The following is a 16349-nucleotide window of genomic DNA, read 5'->3' as shown; positions in this document are numbered from 1 at the left end:
GCCGCTTCAGACTTCGGCCTCCAAACTTTGCGAGTTGGTGGCGGCTTCTTGGCTACCTCTCTCTGCAACATTCTACGGGCCTCTTCAGCTTGAGCCCGTGCCTGCGCTGATAGTGCGCGGCGCTTGCGAATGCGCTCCTCCAGCGTCGATCGGTTCCGTTTGACACAGACCCATTCCATTGTTGGCGGCTTGGGGGAACCACCATTCGTTGATTGTCGAGACTGCTTGCCTCTTTTGTTCTTCAGATCCATGTTGTAGCGGATCCCGTCAACTGACTCCATGGCCTTTGCGAATCGTTTCGCAAGGCGTTGACGTTGCCTTTGGCGGGCTCTCTTCGAGAGAGTCACCACGCCCTCTGTGGCAGAAGAGTTGGCCAGAGCAGATCTGACCTGGTTGGAAACTGGAGGAATCTCACCCGATGCGACTTTGGCATCAAACGGGGCGAGATCTTCGTTGGTGGCTTCGACTTCTTCATACCAACGAACCTTTCTCCTGGAGGAGAACTTCTGGGATTTCTTGGACTTGCGGGGGGAGGTTGATCCGGACGAGGACGAGATGTACTCCTCGAACTTGGCTTGGTCGAACTCATACTCGACCTCCTCCTCGACCGGGATCGGAATCCGCGGCTGCGACGCATCGATCTCGACAGCGAGATCGGTGGCTCCCACTGTGGTCGCCAGATTGTTCGCGGGAAAAATTGTAGCTTTCATCATTGATTCCATTGTACACTCTTGTAACAGTTTATCGATTACAAAGATCCGGTGTTTTTATAAGATCCGATTACAACGAAAATCAAATAAAAAGAAATGAAAAATTACAACTTTGTTTCCTTATTTGTCGAACAAATCGCAATATCCTGTTTTGCGGTCTATTGCTTTGTGTGGGTTCTTTGCCTGCGCCGGGGTTGTTTGCCGTGGACCACCGCGAGATCTAGATCCGGTCAGATCTAAGCAGTACGACGGGTATTATTCCACAAAGGAAATAATAGCCGGGGAGGATTGATTCACCAAGGAAACAATCGTCCAAGTCTCGGGATCTAAGACCAAGCTTAGATCCGGAGTACGTCTGCGTAGATCTGAGATCCGGTCCTCTCGAACACCTACCTTTTTTGGCGTTGACGGTCGCTGAGCACCAGATCTGGAAGAGTGAGTCCCCGAAGTCCCAAAGCTCCAATCTTTTTTAAGTTTCGAGTCTTGAATCCGACAGAGCTTCGCCTCCAAAATTTCCAACCCTTGAAAATGAACAATGCCTAGCCTATTTATAGGCACTCGAACCTGTGCCCGTGCACACGTGTCAGGGCCCGGCCTTGGCCGAGCCACCTCAGGGTGGCTCGGCCTTGGCCGAGCCACCTTGAGGTGGCTCGGTTTGAGCCGAGCCCCTCCGGGTGTGTTGTTCTGTCGTTTTCCGCTCTTGGTTCTATCTGTGATTCGGTTCTGTGGTTGATTTATCCAGACTTGATTTGTTGACCTGATTTGGCAGTAAATCCACTTCTGAATTTGAGTCTGAAACCGATCTTGATTCGATCGTGATTCGTCCGAGTATGCCCTTGGTTGGATGACTCGTTGACTCTTCGAACACTTGGCTTGATCCCGCACGCGAATGGATGTATTCCGTTGCTTGCGTGCGATTAGTCAATCTCGTTGCCTCGTTGGTTTGTCGGTTTGTGTCGAGCTGAGCTAAGGGACCTATAAGCAGTTTTATATGCCTACAATACCACCCTATATTGCACTCATTTGCAAAAACAGAAGCAAACCTCAACAGCAGCCACAACTACACAACAACAAAGGACTTATTTCACTAATATTTAGAAAAGGTCACAAAGATTACAGTACACAACAACAAAGGACTTATTTCACTAATATTTAGAAAAGGTCACAAAGATTACAGTGCCATAACTTAAGCCAGTAAAAACAACCTCAACAGACTCAGACAATAAACATCACCAACGCCAAACTGGATACAAGACTCGACAACAACAGACAATACGAGCCACAGCTAAAACTGATATGAGAAACCCAAAATGAAAAGATAACATCACATATTTTTTGCAATGAAGAAACCAACAAATACCGCAACGATACATACGAGAAACACTACTATTGTAAACAATGAACCTAATACAAAAGCATTGATGGAGAAACTAGCCGTTGCCACAAGCTTTTCATTGTCCTCATTCAGATTATGCCTCACTGAATAACTTTGTTCTTGAGCATAAACAGTTTTCTGGACATGCCTCGAGTTGGATGCTGAATCACGAGTGAGTGTGTGCTTCTCCCACTCAATTAAAGCCTCTTCGTACGTTGCGTACCCTTTGTAGGAGGCATTTGGGAATTTATCAATGGATTTGCATTCTGAAAAGAAACAAAGGTCTGTAACTTATGACCTTCGTTGATCACATCACAAACTAAAAAATTTGCAAGAACATCATCACTTAAAGTGTTTGGCAACAAATATAGAACAATACGTGTTTGGCAACTAAAAAATTAATCTAAAAATTATACTGATCAATCTACCAAATGTCTGCATTAAATAATAAAACCCAACACATATTACCTATATAACAAATTAAGAATAGAATAAACCATAACGCCGTTATAATGATCAATCTACCAAATGTCTGCTCAAGCTAGAAATAGACAATAATTCCTCTAATGCTTCATTACGAACATGAGAATTCCCCAAAGCTATTTCCACCCAATTAATACAAGATAATGAAATAAAATAAGAACAAGTTTTCTCCGGAGGAGGAGGTAAAAATCAGTTCTCTACTTTCTGTTTTATCATGTTTTGTCAACACGATTACATTTTACTTAGATAAAATTCTCCTATATGTAAGAAAGCACATATTTCTCAGAAGGATTAAGAATTTCTCAAAATAAGAACGCACCGGACTTGTCATGAACCACGTGTTTTTCCTCAGGACCTGATGGTCGCCGGAGTTGCTGTGATGAACGTTACCTTCATTGATCGAGAGCTAGGAGGGGGTGCAGTCGCCGGACGATCGGTCGGAGAGAGGGGGGGGGGAGAGATTAGGCGTAGTTCGCGCGTAGTGCGGTAGTCGCCAGGCGAGATCAGCAGTCGACTGAAGTTGGGGTTACGCGACGGTAGGCGACGCGAGTTGGGCTACTACCTCGCGATTGTCGGGACGGCGTTTCTCGAGGATTGGGCGCCGGAGTTTGGGCTCTCGATTTGCCGGGGTTTCGCCTGTTGATTTGCGTTTAGGCGGTTTTGCGCGTTGGGCTCGGATTTGGGGGCGGGGGGGGGGTTACGTTGGCAGACGGGTGGAAAGGGCAGGGCAGGCCGATCTCGGACGCCGACTGCTTGCCACTTTTTCGCAATCTCGGGGGTCCGACCGAGCAGAGAGGAGAGGAAGGACTTGGGGCTTTTTGCGCGCGGAGTGAGAGTATGAGGAGAGAGAGAGGCTTGAAAGAAATGCGTTCACGGGCTAAAAGATCGCCTGTTGATTTTGTTTTTTTTGCCCACAAAAAACCCCCAAGCGGACCTTCAGATGCGCACGCACAATCCGCACTTGAAACGTACTGTATAATTATATACAGCAGCATTTTTCAGGTACGCCCATAACTGCCGTACGCATTGCAGCTACAATAATATGTAAAACAGTAAGCGATCCAGGGAGAGCAAGCGGTTCATTTGCCAAAAATCCAGCGCCTTGTGTTAAAAAATCTCTCTCGTGAACCCGGCTCCTCCCCCAAAAGATCCTGCTCAGCTGTTCGACCTCCTTCTTCTTTGCAGATCTCTCTTCTCTTCTCATCTCACATCTCTTTCCCCTCACTTCCCCACTCTGCCCTCAGTCCACGCGCACCCCCGCCCACCCTCTCCACCCAGCCCGGCGCCTCGTCACGGCCCACGCCCGCCCCTACTCGCTCTCGGCGGCCACGCCGCCCCGCCCTCGTCCACGCCACCCGCCCCGCCCTCGTCCACGCGCCACGCCGCCGCCCTCGTCCCACGCCTTACCCCGCCACCCTCGCTGCACCCAGCCCGCCGGCCTCGTCCACGCCGCAATTAACCATTTTCTTTTAATTATATCTCTTCTTTATGCGGTTTCTTTTATCCAATATGCCGAGAGAGCAAGTAAGAGTGCAGCGCAGGGGCGGCCGCATGCACGTGAGCCACACTTGTGGAACCGGGAGGAGGAGGTCACAGTTAGGAATGAGAGGACCACTAGGCACTTATTGGGAGCGAAGCAGGACTAGCATATGAAGCCTAATTATTAGCAATAGAATAGAGAGAAAGAGAAGTTTAATTAGCTCATGCTTGTGTTTGTGATAGTGTTGGCTATTTCTATGTACTTGAATTTTCTTTGGTTATTAGGGAGGAGAGTGCAGTTTGTGCTTATATGCTTCCATGCAAATAAGAGATTAAGGTATATGTATAATAATATTAGAATGACATCCGGAACTTCATTCTGATTGATGTTAAGGTAAAACAGCTTTCTTTGTTCGTCACTCTGGAGGAGCTAGAGCGAGGAAAAAGACTGGTTGATTGTGTATGTGTCTAGCATAGAGAAGTATGATCAAAATGTCTTCCTATTGGTCTTAGTTCTTTTGGCATTCATATTATTTTGTTAAATGCAATCATGCATTACTTGATTATTTTTGTAATTTTGTACTTGATCATGTACTTTCGGTTGACGTATAACGTACTCTGGTTTGAGGACGAGGATGACTTGGTCCAATGAGAGTCTGAAGTTACCTGTAAGTACTTGCCATGTTAATTGATATGGGCATTGATTCGATGTATGGAGTTCAATAACTCTGTTTTGTGCTTTGTATCTCTGTTAACTGTAAAAGTTGAAGTAGCAAAGGGTTTTTGCCCAGTATTATTCCTTTTATTGAGTTGCTTTTATAATTTCTCTAAAGATTAGGACTAAAACCAACACAATAGGTGGGAAAAGGTACATTTTGCTTGCACATCGTACATCATTGTAACTAATTGAAATATTTTGTAACAGAATACATTTCCATTTGTATACTAATTCTGATGTTCTAATTCGCGAATATGTGAATATGCGAATACACGAATATATAGTAGCTTCATTATTACAGATACTTCATATTGAAACCCAAACAAAGTTTTCAATTATTACAGTTTACTTATGTTTTCCTTATTCAGGTTTCATCTCCGGGAGCAGAGCGGCTACTGAGAACACCTGATGATCTCGATCGCTTTAAAGATATGCCAATGTTGGTTTCATACGTTGAAGACAAAACGGACACCAAGAACCAAAACCACGCCGAAAAGGTTTTCCTCCTCGACTCACTTGACATGGAGTCGCAACAATGTACCTGGAAGCTCGCAAATGTAAGAGAAAACAGAGACGCTCAGAATAAAGGAAGACCATTGAGCAGGAAACAGAAAGACTGGAGACTGACACTCTCCTTTGAGTCCATAAAGAGAGTAAACTTGTACTTAGATTCCAAAGCAAAGTAACCAAATTACATGTACCTCACCTCACAACACCACTCTTATTACGGCTAATCGCAGATAATTGCAGACGAACTATCCATGTATCATGCTAGGGATGCAAGTATTTATCGTCCATGTTCTATCTCATTAGAGATCATGTGAAGATCATATGATCATATACTCACCAGCATTTCCCCGTGATATTTCTGTGAAAATTTGAAAAACTAACGGAGAAGTAGCATTAGCGTCGTCCCCATCCACAAATCATCGGGAACCCTCTATTCTCGTGTGCGAAGACGAAGAAATCTCGAGGGGCTGAACAGGGTCAAGTCGACGATGCTCTACTTGCCATCCAAAACAAGTTCAGCCAGCGCAGCTCCGGTTGCAGGTCCATTCAATAACCCCCAGCAACTATGCCCGGTCCCAGCAAAGCACCCCTCAACCCCAGGAACCTCTCCGATCACGGGCACTCCGTCCTCCGTGCACGGCAAGAAGCAAACCTGCTCCGCCACCACCTCCGCCCCTCCCTCCCTCCTCAAATGGCTCGAAACCGCCCCCGCAATCTTATGCAACATCTCAATCGAACTCCTGCTGCCCACAATCTCTTCCGGATCATCCGGCACAAGATAACTAAAGTAGAGAGGGTAAAAACAACAGTATCAGCATAAAATGGGAAGTAGCAAAATATGTATGGATAATAATCTCTCACAATTGGAGAGGACCCTCAAAACTATTGTAATAATCCAAAAAACACCGTCGGACTAATATGCACGCTAGCTTGTCTCTCTCTGGAGCTTCTCATTTGTGTTCATGGGAGTTCTGGTTGCTTCACACTTCTCCATTGAGAACTTCTTTAGCAAGTCCTCTGCATACTTCCTCTGGCACAGAAATATCCCATCTTCACCTTGCTTTACCTCCAGCGTGGATGAAGGCGGCGGCAATGGGGATCGCAGGCGGCGGGCGTGGGCGGAGTGGGAAGTGAGGGGAAGAGATGTGAGATGAGAAGAGAAGAGAGATCTCAGAAGAAGGAGGTGACAGTGACAGGTCTTTTGGGGGAGGAGCCAGGTTCACGAGAGAGATTTTTTTAACAAAGGCGCTGGATTTTTGCAAATGAACCCTTGCTCACCCTGAATCGCTTACTGTTTACATATTTTTAGCTGAATGCGTACGCAGTTATGCGTACCTGAAATGCTCTGTATATATATATATACAGTACGTTTCAAGTGCGGATTGTGCGTGCGCATCTGAGGTCCGCTTGGGGTTTTTTTGCAAAAAAACAAATCAACAGCGATCTTTTAAGCCCCGTGACCATTTCTTTCAGCCTCTCTCTCTCTCTCTCTCTCTCCCCAAAATCGTCGATGGGCCGGGTGGGCTTCGGCATAGCGGTGGGCTGCGCCGCTCTCTCCCTCACGATCGCCGGGATCCTGGTGACCAAACGAGTCAAGAATCGCCGGAAATGGTCGAGGATCCTCGAGATTCTCGCGGAGTTCGAGGAGGGATGCTCGATGTTGATGTCGAGGCTGAGGCAGGTGGTGGGCGCGATGACCGTCGAGATGCATGCAGGCCTCGCCTCCAACGACGGAAGCAAGCTCGGCATGCTTCTCACTTTCGTCGATAAGCTCCCCAGTGGGTAAATCTCTCTCCGCCGACACTGACCTACTCTCTCCGCCGACACCGACCAACTCTCGCCACCGCCGACGACCAACTCTCTCTCCTCCGCCTCCGACCAACTCTCTCTCCTTGGCCGAACAACTTGACTTCAAATGCGTACCGACTTGCTGGAAATTGTTGCTGACAGAGCTTGTACTGATTCATGAGGAAGAATTCATATTAGAAAATAATTTGTTCTAGTTCCTGATTTTATCAGATTATGATTCTTATTGGAAATTGTTGCTGACCTAGGATTGCAAATACAGGAAGCAGCAGAGGTTCTGCTAGCCCAACTGACCAAACTCCGAGCCGAAGCAAAAGAGATAACGATCAAAAGAAAACAAGTGAAGGCTACAAATATGGCCGCAATTAAGGAGCATTTGGGACAGAGAATGGACAGTCGATGGACCTTAATGTGGTGCTTGATAAGCTTATGAACGATGGAGAAGGGGAGATGATCCAGCCTCAAAAGATTTAGTTTGGTCGGTGATTGTTTGTTTGTGCCTTAGCTTTGCGATTTGTGTATATACTCTCTTCGAATCTTTGCTGTTTGTTGCTTATTTGTGTAAGCTTATGAAACATGGCCAACTGCCCTTTTTTCATATGTGAAGGCATTGAAAAATTATCCTGTGTAGGCGTTGAAAAATTGAAACTGTTTATTTCTCAAGTAATTATTTATGATGTTTTTACATATATGACTGGTACAAGTTGGAGACGATCTACTGTCAATATATGTGTTTGGATTTGGTTAATTCAGATATTGTAGATCTGAATTCATGGATCCTGGTAGCAATTTTATAAAATAGGATGACTATAGCATATCATGCGTTTTCTTTACAAAATTTTCTAGTCGGACAATCCAAATCATGGTAGCAATTTTATCATCCGAACTTCATCAAGACAGTTATCAGTTCCAAAATTCCAATTGATAACTCATTTTGATCTGAAATTGGAAATTACACAATACAAAGTAGACATAAAAGTAGACATGCAGGTGCAAAAATTGTAGATAATATTAATATAGAATGGGGGCATATCCCAAACAAATGCTATATACAACTGATCAATGCATAGAACACCAGATATCGGGCAATGAGGAAAAAAACAAATGCCTCTCTCCACAACACTCTGCTCTGCATCCAGAAGAAATGGTGCGTGTCTGTGAGAATGGTCAACCAACTCTAGCTCTTTTGGTGCTTCAGTTGCCTTGTTGCTCTCATTCATAGCACAGGACTCAGCTTGAGCATCGCCAACCAGGTTGTGATTGGTCGGAGCTACTTTAAATATTTCTAGACCTAAGGACTCAGCTTGAGCATCGCCAACCAGGTTGTGATTGGTCGGAGCTACTTTAAATATTTCTAGACCTAATGGTGCTTCAGTAGCCCGACCTGAAAAGCATGGCTCTTCATTTGCAGGATTCGCTGCTGCATCTTTGGAAGTGGTCCAGCATAGGATACGCGGCTCTTCAATGGCAGGAGTTGGTTTCGGGTCTTTATGTTTTTGAAATGAAATGAAAACTCATCAACCTTCCTCTTCTTGGAACTATTCTGAGTGCTTTCAGAGGATTCACAGGGTTCCTATATAGGATGACATGACACAAGCATCCAGTTCATGAATTTAAGGTTGTCCAAGAGTTGTAAGCATCCATTTTCCTAGCAGGGTGACTGTTTGTGTGAAAGCAGTATTTCTTACTAATGGAAAACAGCTCTGTAAAAAAATAAAATAAAAAACTGCAAAGACATGAAGCTTGAAAACATGGTCAGTATATTACATGTTTCCATAAAGGATATAATCCAGTCATGCTATCCATCACTAGTAAAAAGAGGTTCAGCCCCAACGGTTGTGTCCAACCGTTGGGGCTGGTCGCACAAGCCCCAACGGTGTTTAACCGTTGGGGCAAGTTCTTTTAGCCAAAAAACAGAACAGAGGGAAATTTCCCCCCTTTATTTTGACGAAATTTGAAAAAACAAAACAAAAACCCCCCACACCTGCCCCGTTCTCTGTCTCTCTCACACATCAAAAAACCCAAACCCTCGTTCTCCTCTTCTTCATCCTCTCGATCTCAAATCTACTCCCATCTCTCTCGCCTACAGGGCTGGAGACATCATCCCCAAGAGCAAAGCCGGCCAATACCACGGAGTAACGTCTCAAAACCCTAATCCTCTCCTTTTCGTCGGTTCTTCTCTTCTACACTTTAATTTTTTTATCGACAATGTGTGATTTCAGTTGAGAACGGTTTGGCACGATGTGATCGGCCGCCACTGCCCGATCTTTGCAGTTAATCGTGAGGTACGATTGATCAGATTTTGTAATCGGGTTTTTTTTTCGTTTATAGGGTAATTGATCAGATTTTCGGGGTTTTTTTTCGATTGTTACTGATTATTTGAGTCTAGATTGATTAGCTTATTTGTGCTTAATGTCTGTGAAGATGTCTTAAATGAAGAGAAATGGGAAGATAAAAATGTTGAGGTGTTTTGAGGGAATTTTCAACTATTCACTGAGATTGAGATTCAAGGCTTTGACGCACCAAAGCCCTGCATATCTTTATTATCCTTGGTGATACCTTTAGCAATTGACTGTTCAAAAACATTGAAAATATTGACTGCTGCCATTTTGTTGTGAATTCTGATTGGATGTGTAAGTATTGATTCCGATTGAGAAGCCGACTAGGTTCACAGGAGCTGATCCTTATAAATTGTAAGTTTGTTCTAAATTTTTACCCTCTTTTGGTGATTTTTTGAGCCTGGAATGTTTAAATTAACTAAAGAAAGAAAGGAATTTATGAATAATCTATCTAGTATATGAAATTTTGGTGCGGGAAATTAATTTGGACACAATCACCTCAGAGTCTTGGCCACAATGCCATTGCTTTATTTATGTACACATTCTTATTAATTTTAGCAAGATTTGACGAACCTCATCATCATAAAGTCAGCCACTAATTTTGATTGCTTCAGTTCCATGTCTAATTTTTCCGTAAGAGCCATCTTAGCTCATGTGGCACATTCACTAGCGCCCCCCCCCCCAAGTTATACCTTTTGCATATTGATTAGTAACCTTGTTGAACAGTGTCCATTTTCTTTTTCACGACCTCTAAAGTATGCTATGACCATCCTATGTTTAATACAAAATTGTGCTCCTTAATATTTGCTAGGTATGTTATTGACATAGAGGTAATATATACATGAGTAGAGTAGCGGCCATCCATTTACATCATACTACAAGCAAGTCTGACAAATTTCTCCGTGTTAATCATATAACGGTGGGAGGAATGAGCCAAAGATGAAGTTTCCTTAAATAGGAGGTAATGTTTTCTGCTTGAATTAAATTTGAGTCAATATAAATATTAGCATGTATGTACCTTCTGGTAATAAAAAACTTGTGCAAATCAAGTTCATGTTTAATTTATATCGAACGTGAACTAATGTCAATTTATCGAACTATGATAAAACGATAATGATTACTTGTGTTGATATTTGAGTTTATACAAATATTACCATGTATGTGCCTTCTGCTCATAAGAAACATGTCTAGATCCCTTTTATATTCTCATCACTAAGAATTTCAAAGCAAGCACTGCAATAACCCAATCCGTGACAAGTCTGCAACAATAAAAAGTTACGTCATAAAGAATACTTAATTAACCCATAAATTTTATGACCTTGTAAAGTTTTATAAAAATTAGGTGCTACTCTGTTTGCAACAATGTCATGCTATCCTGAGTATAATATATTGTAAGTTTATGTAGTTTTTTTTTATATTTGACATTTTGAAATCAGATACTTACATATCTGCTCACTTTTTCTTCACTTCTTTTACCAGTTCAATAATATATCTTACGCTTATAATTTACAGCTTTGAATTGTGAAAAAGCTCTAAGGAGCTTTCTGCTACTGTACATTTTGTTCCACAAGTAACTAGTAGACAACATATGAAGTATACATTTGTGTTTGCACCTTAATTTCTGTTCTATACTATATCTGGAAAGGCACTTTCATTTGGAATGTTTGTGTAACAAGATCTTTTAGAAAACTCCCCCCTGTTTAATTTTTTTCTCCTTCTCTTGCAGTTTCTTTCTATAGGGTCTGACATATGTTGGGGCTTCTGCAAGACTTCTATATTGTTGGTATTAGTAATTTTCTTTCAATTAACTTCTATACGATTTGTTTGTTTCCTGGTTTTCGTAGTATATATCTTTTCTCATTGCTACAGACTTTATAATAATTTCTGAAATAAGTGTGTTTACAATTTTTCTTTTTCCAAGGATAATTTGTAATTTCGACACCAATTGAGATTGAACTAGAACGAAATAAAAATAGGAGAAACCATTATGCAGCTTTGTCGGAAGAGAGAAAAAAATGAAATAAGAAGAAAACAAAGAGAAGCTTATTATAACAAAAACAAAAACATAAGAAAAAAGATCAAGAAAAAGAAAGCATAATGTTTAATGAGCACACAGAATGCCACCAGATAAATAGAGTAAGAAAATGAAAATATGACAAAGACAACACTCATATATTAGATGCTATCTTCTTGCACCTATTTGTAAACCTGTTGCACAGGGTTTATATTTACATATAGGGTTTATTTTTATATGCGGCTCACTGTTCTAAGATAAAACTATATGTATTTGAACTATTCCAAATATATTCATTCACATGAAGAGAACAACTTCCATTTGAACTTCTAAGATAAAACTATATGTATTTGAACTATAAATTTTGTTGAAGTAATTTATAGGTTGAGTGATCGACCTCATTTACATGCAGTATGTGCCGTTGTGTGATTAGTTAAATTTTGTTCAAGAATACGATCAGTTGGTGTCTCAATGTGCACCGGATGACATCCTAAAAATGAGAAGCTTATTTGACCGGGCTCTTACTGCTGTTGGAGTGCATGTGGTTGAAGTCGGCAAGATATGGGAAGCATACAGAGAGTATGAACAAGCGATCTTTTTGACAATTGGTGATGACAATAATGAGGTTAGTTTCATATGTGAATATATGTCAGTATACTTTGTAGTTTAAACAGAACAAAATTGTTGATCACTATACTGTTTTATCTTTCAGGAAAAACCAAAACAGATTGATCGGATACGTACTTTATTCCATCAACAACTATCTATTCCCTTAGTGAATTTAGAATCAAATTAGTTAATTACAGGCTTTGGGAGGTGGAACAAGGGAACACTGGCGATATGAACTCAGGAATTGGATGGGGTCCCTGCTAATGTTGTCTTTGCATATAAAAATGCTTTGGAAATGTATAATGCTCAAAGCATGTATGAGGATCAACTGTCTAAGAGTATAGCTCACATGGCTTAATTTTGTATTCTCACATACATGTATATTCTAATCTTTTGTAAAAGTGAGGGACGCCTCACTTCAGAAAAGGCTCGCTCTCAATATGAGAGGCGTAACCATGTAACTCTTTGCTTTTAAATGAAATCTTAGCTCTCAATATGAGAGGCGTAACCATGTAACTCTTTGCTTTTAAATGAAATCTTAGCTTGGTTGGAAAAAAAAGAATCTTGTCGCAAATCATTTAAATTTGGATGTATAGTAGAACCCAGTTTTGATTAACGCTTATGAATACAAATTTTATATTTTGTTAATACTTTTCGTGTGTATGCATTGTGTTTTTGTCTCTATTAAGAGTGATTAATATTGAACATAATTGATTTTTTTTTTAAATCAGGTACTTGCCCCAACGGTTGTACCCGTTGGGGCTAATTAAGACTCCAACGGTTAGAACCGTTGGGGTTGATTAAGGTCCCAATGGTTCTAACCGTTGGGGCCTATTTTTATTTTTATTTAAAAAAAAAGAAATTTCCTTGCCCCAACGGTTGTAACCGTTGGGGCAAGTTTTTCAACCGTTGGGGCACCATCAGCCCCAACGGGATTTGTCCCAACGGGCGTTTTAGCAGCCCCAACGGTTCTAACCGTTGGGGACACGATCAGCCCCAACGGTTACAACCGTTGGGGCTGTTGCAGTTTGTACTAGTGCATGTTGGTAGCCTAACAAGCTTACAAAAAACCTATCACTCAGTCAGAATTCTCAACTGCACCAAAGATCTAATTTCTATACTAATATCACCTGTCTTGAAATCAAACTATCTTACCCTATTGTCTTTCTTGCTTTCTAAAGCTATATAAGCAACAAAGATGAGCATCCAAACTCATCACTCAACTTCTAATGGAAACAAACTTTTTGCTGATGCTTAAGAGCCAAACATTGATCATGGACTAGAACTAGAAGCTCAACATCCTTATCCTCCACATCCTTAAATCTAACACCATAAAGAAGTACTTCCCAATATAGCTGACAACCATTAACTACAAGCAGTTGCTCTCTTTTCAGTATCTCTTAATTTATTGTGCAGGACACCTCATCCTTCATCCTTATGCTCAACAAAAAAGACCGCCATAACTAGACATGGTTAGCATTAGACATTAACAGCTGATTTAAAGAATCCACCACCACCTAAACTTCATCAATATCTTTCATAGTACACTCAAATTTCCTCAACATGCATCAATATTCATAAATAGATAGACATAGCAAGTTTATCTTAAAGCAAAAACACCTTGTACCACAAACACCCTGTAGCGGAGGAGGAGGGGGGCAGAGGGACCTCGATCTGGTCCTGGGACAGGGGATCTCACGGCGACGGTGTCGTGCCGGCGTTGGGGCTCGCTGAGGAGGAAGGGGGGCAGAGGAACCTCGTTTTGGCCTGGGACGGGATGGGGATTTCACCTGAGGAGGTCGACGGCGAGATCGCGGAGGAGGAGGCGTGAAGGCGGAGGAGGAGGTCAACGGCTAGATCACGGAGGAGGAGCTCGACGGCGTGATCGCCGCAGCGCAGAAAATGGGCGAGGGCCTGGGGAGTTGGGGGGGGAGTCGGAGGAGGAGGTCGACGGTGGAAATGCGCCGACGACGGTGTCAAGAGAGGGAGGAGGGAGGGTCTCCGACGGGGTGAGGGTTTGGAGAGAGAGAGAGGGAGGAGGGTTTGGGGAGAGAGAGGGTGATGGTCTGGGGAGTTCTCTAGGGAATAGTGGTCACGAGAAAGAGTGGTCACGAGAGGCTAAAATGGGTGGATATTTTTCAAAAACCCCCCTGCAGCACATAAACACGTACGCATTTGTGCGCACTAGAACCGGACTATGCATTTCAGGTACGCACAAACGCGTACGCATTCCGCCTAAAATTCGTCCGCAGGGTGGTTTTTGAAAAAAATCCATCGCTTTCATTAAAAATGCTCCATCTCTCTCGTGACCCCATTCAGATCCCCAAAATTCCTGTCTCCCTCTTCCCCCTCCAAGACTCCTCCTCCTCCTCCTCCTCCTCCTCCTCCTCCTCCTCCTTCCGTCTCCAAAACCCCTCCCTCTCCTCCTCCTCCTCCTCCTCCTCCTCCTCCTCCTCCTCCGATGGGGAGCGGCACCGTAGGCGGGGATCCCCTCGGGGGTGCGGATGTGTACACGGAGATGAGGGAGGCATTCGAGGTCTTCGATGAGGGAGGCGTTCGGGGAGCTTCACCGTCAATTTCACCGCTTTCCTATTAGTAGGTAAATTGCATGAAGTATTGATTTCAGTTTTTGGGTTTAAGTTGTTAATAATGTGGTAACTTATTTCTCTTATATTCAGTTCATAGTCAAACATGTCATTGTTTATTTCGTGAAATTATTATTATTCAATGTATATATTAGTCTAGGTAATACGGGTCTTACACTCTTTTTTTGCCCAATTTACTGAAGAAGTGTTATAGAAAGAAGTTAATAAGGAAAATATAGAGTGATGTTGGAGTTCGTATTAGTAATTTGTTACGTGATCATCATTAATGAGTCAATTTAATTTGATTTTATCACCGACTACCACTTTCCATTGACATCCACTTGTTCATCTCCTTCAAGTCAACCATATATAGAACAATCTCATTCAACTTGTTATCATATTTTTGCAATCAAGTTAAGTTCTTATGTATGGTGCCTTTGCGTTTGTTGAAATTCCACTGTTTCAGTTTTTGATTGTAGGTGCCTTTGCGTTTGTTGAAATTTTGGGATCATTTAGGAATTTGGGATCAGTTAGTTTTTTTGTTAATTTCATGGACAAATTATTTGTGTTTGTTAAAATTTTGGGATCAGTTAGGAATTTGGGATCAGTGAGCATTTGGAAATTGGTTAGTTGTTGCTTATTTCCGAGCTATACGTAGTCATGAAACATGCATGTTTCGTTGGTTCAAAGTGATGGGTTGCTTGTCCTATGTGCAGATTATTTTGTTTCATGGAAATTAACATATGTTCTATATTTCTTGTTTGAAGTCATTCCCGGAATTCTATTGTATCATGTATTGTGCAATATTGTCCTCTTGATTAATGTTTTGAGATAATAGCTATTCAGCGTCCTTTCCTCACAGCTTATTTTTTTTTTCAATTTGAGTTGCAATTTCATTTCTTGCTCAGGTCAGACCAAATGCGCTCAGAATAAATGCACCAAGCAATGAATTTTGCGAGTTCAATGGATTGCCAGAGGTGGCAAACTACTGGAAACAGGTTATCAAGATTAATGACTACCAGACCGAATGCTTATGAGGCTACAAAAGGAGCTCATGGAATTTGCATTCTCACAAATGTGATGAGTTCAAGAGTTTGGACTACAAGAAGATTTATGAGAGCAGGCAGAAACCTACATTCATTTTTGGGACACCTTTGGTAGTGTATCTTGTGCAGTGATCACGGCGGTGCTGAATCCACATTCTCATGAGGTCATTTAAACTTCGAAATGGTAGTATATCTCAATAGTTAGGCGCCTTTATCTTATTTACAGGACACCTTTGGAAAAGAAAAGAGGAACCAATCTTCACAGATTCTGTTCCGAGCTCTCCTCTTTTCAATTCTGCCTCCTCTCCAAGTTTTAATGACAGATCAACCAAAATTAAGTACAACTGGACCATTCAAGTCTACCGAAAATGAAGTACAACGAGAGAGCCTTTTATATTGTGTGTTATTATTTTATGACTTGAGCATGGAAAGAAGATTGAGTTGTGATTTTTGCTGTGAAAATTAATAATGGTGTGCGTGCTACAGAGAAGATATATTGATGTTGGTTGGTGTATACTCGATGATTTTTCGGTTTGTAAGCATTTGATTGTACAATTTTGTAATGGCACTTGCATCAATCTAAAATTATTGGTCTCTAGTGTATACCAACTTGAGAGGTACTTTGCAAAACGGTGAGAGTTCTCTTGTTGTAATGTATTTCAACACTTGCAAAAA

The 16349-nt window shown here is 42.1% G+C and overlaps 4 long non-coding RNA genes across 7 annotated transcripts in view; 3 read left to right on the top strand and 1 right to left on the bottom strand.

Annotated features, from left to right (window-relative positions):
* LOC109822560 lies at nt 6785-7723 on the top strand. The gene is made up of 2 exons (XR_002242174.1): nt 6785-7230; nt 7344-7723. It is a non-coding gene; the product is annotated as an uncharacterized LOC109822560 (long non-coding RNA).
* On the bottom strand, nt 8449-14411 carry LOC109851288. 2 transcript variants are annotated; one of them, XR_002249752.1, is made up of 3 exons: nt 13664-14411; nt 10575-10679; nt 8449-8741 (listed from the first exon to the last, which is right to left on the bottom strand). It is a non-coding gene; the product is annotated as an uncharacterized LOC109851288 (long non-coding RNA). The 2 variants fall into 2 exon arrangements; XR_002249751.1 differs by lacking the exon at nt 13664-14411 and having other exon boundaries at nt 10575-11152.
* LOC109851286 lies at nt 9400-12343 on the top strand. 3 transcript variants are annotated; one of them, XR_002249750.1, is made up of 4 exons: nt 9400-9774; nt 10232-10381; nt 11847-12059; nt 12147-12343. It is a non-coding gene; the product is annotated as an uncharacterized LOC109851286 (long non-coding RNA). The 3 variants fall into 3 exon arrangements; XR_002249749.1 differs by lacking the exon at nt 10232-10381 and having other exon boundaries at nt 11147-12059; nt 12147-12342; XR_002249748.1 differs by lacking the exon at nt 9400-9774 and having other exon boundaries at nt 10304-10381; nt 11147-12059; nt 12147-12342.
* The window catches only part of LOC109822706, a 1919-nt gene continuing 78 nt past the window's right edge, over nt 14509-16349 (top strand). The window contains exons 1-2 of the long non-coding RNA XR_002242235.1: nt 14509-14642; nt 15537-16349. The exon at nt 15537-16349 is cut by the window's right edge and continues 78 nt beyond it. This is a non-coding gene — a long non-coding RNA (uncharacterized LOC109822706). The remainder of the gene's footprint in view (nt 14643-15536) is intronic.

Source organism: Asparagus officinalis, chromosome 8 (assembly GCF_001876935.1).
Source record: "Asparagus officinalis chromosome 8, Aspof.V1, whole genome shotgun sequence".
Taxonomy (NCBI): Eukaryota; Viridiplantae; Streptophyta; class Magnoliopsida; order Asparagales; family Asparagaceae; genus Asparagus; species Asparagus officinalis.
The sequence above is the reverse complement of the archived record's forward strand: the minus strand, read 5'-3'. Positions and strand labels throughout refer to the sequence as shown.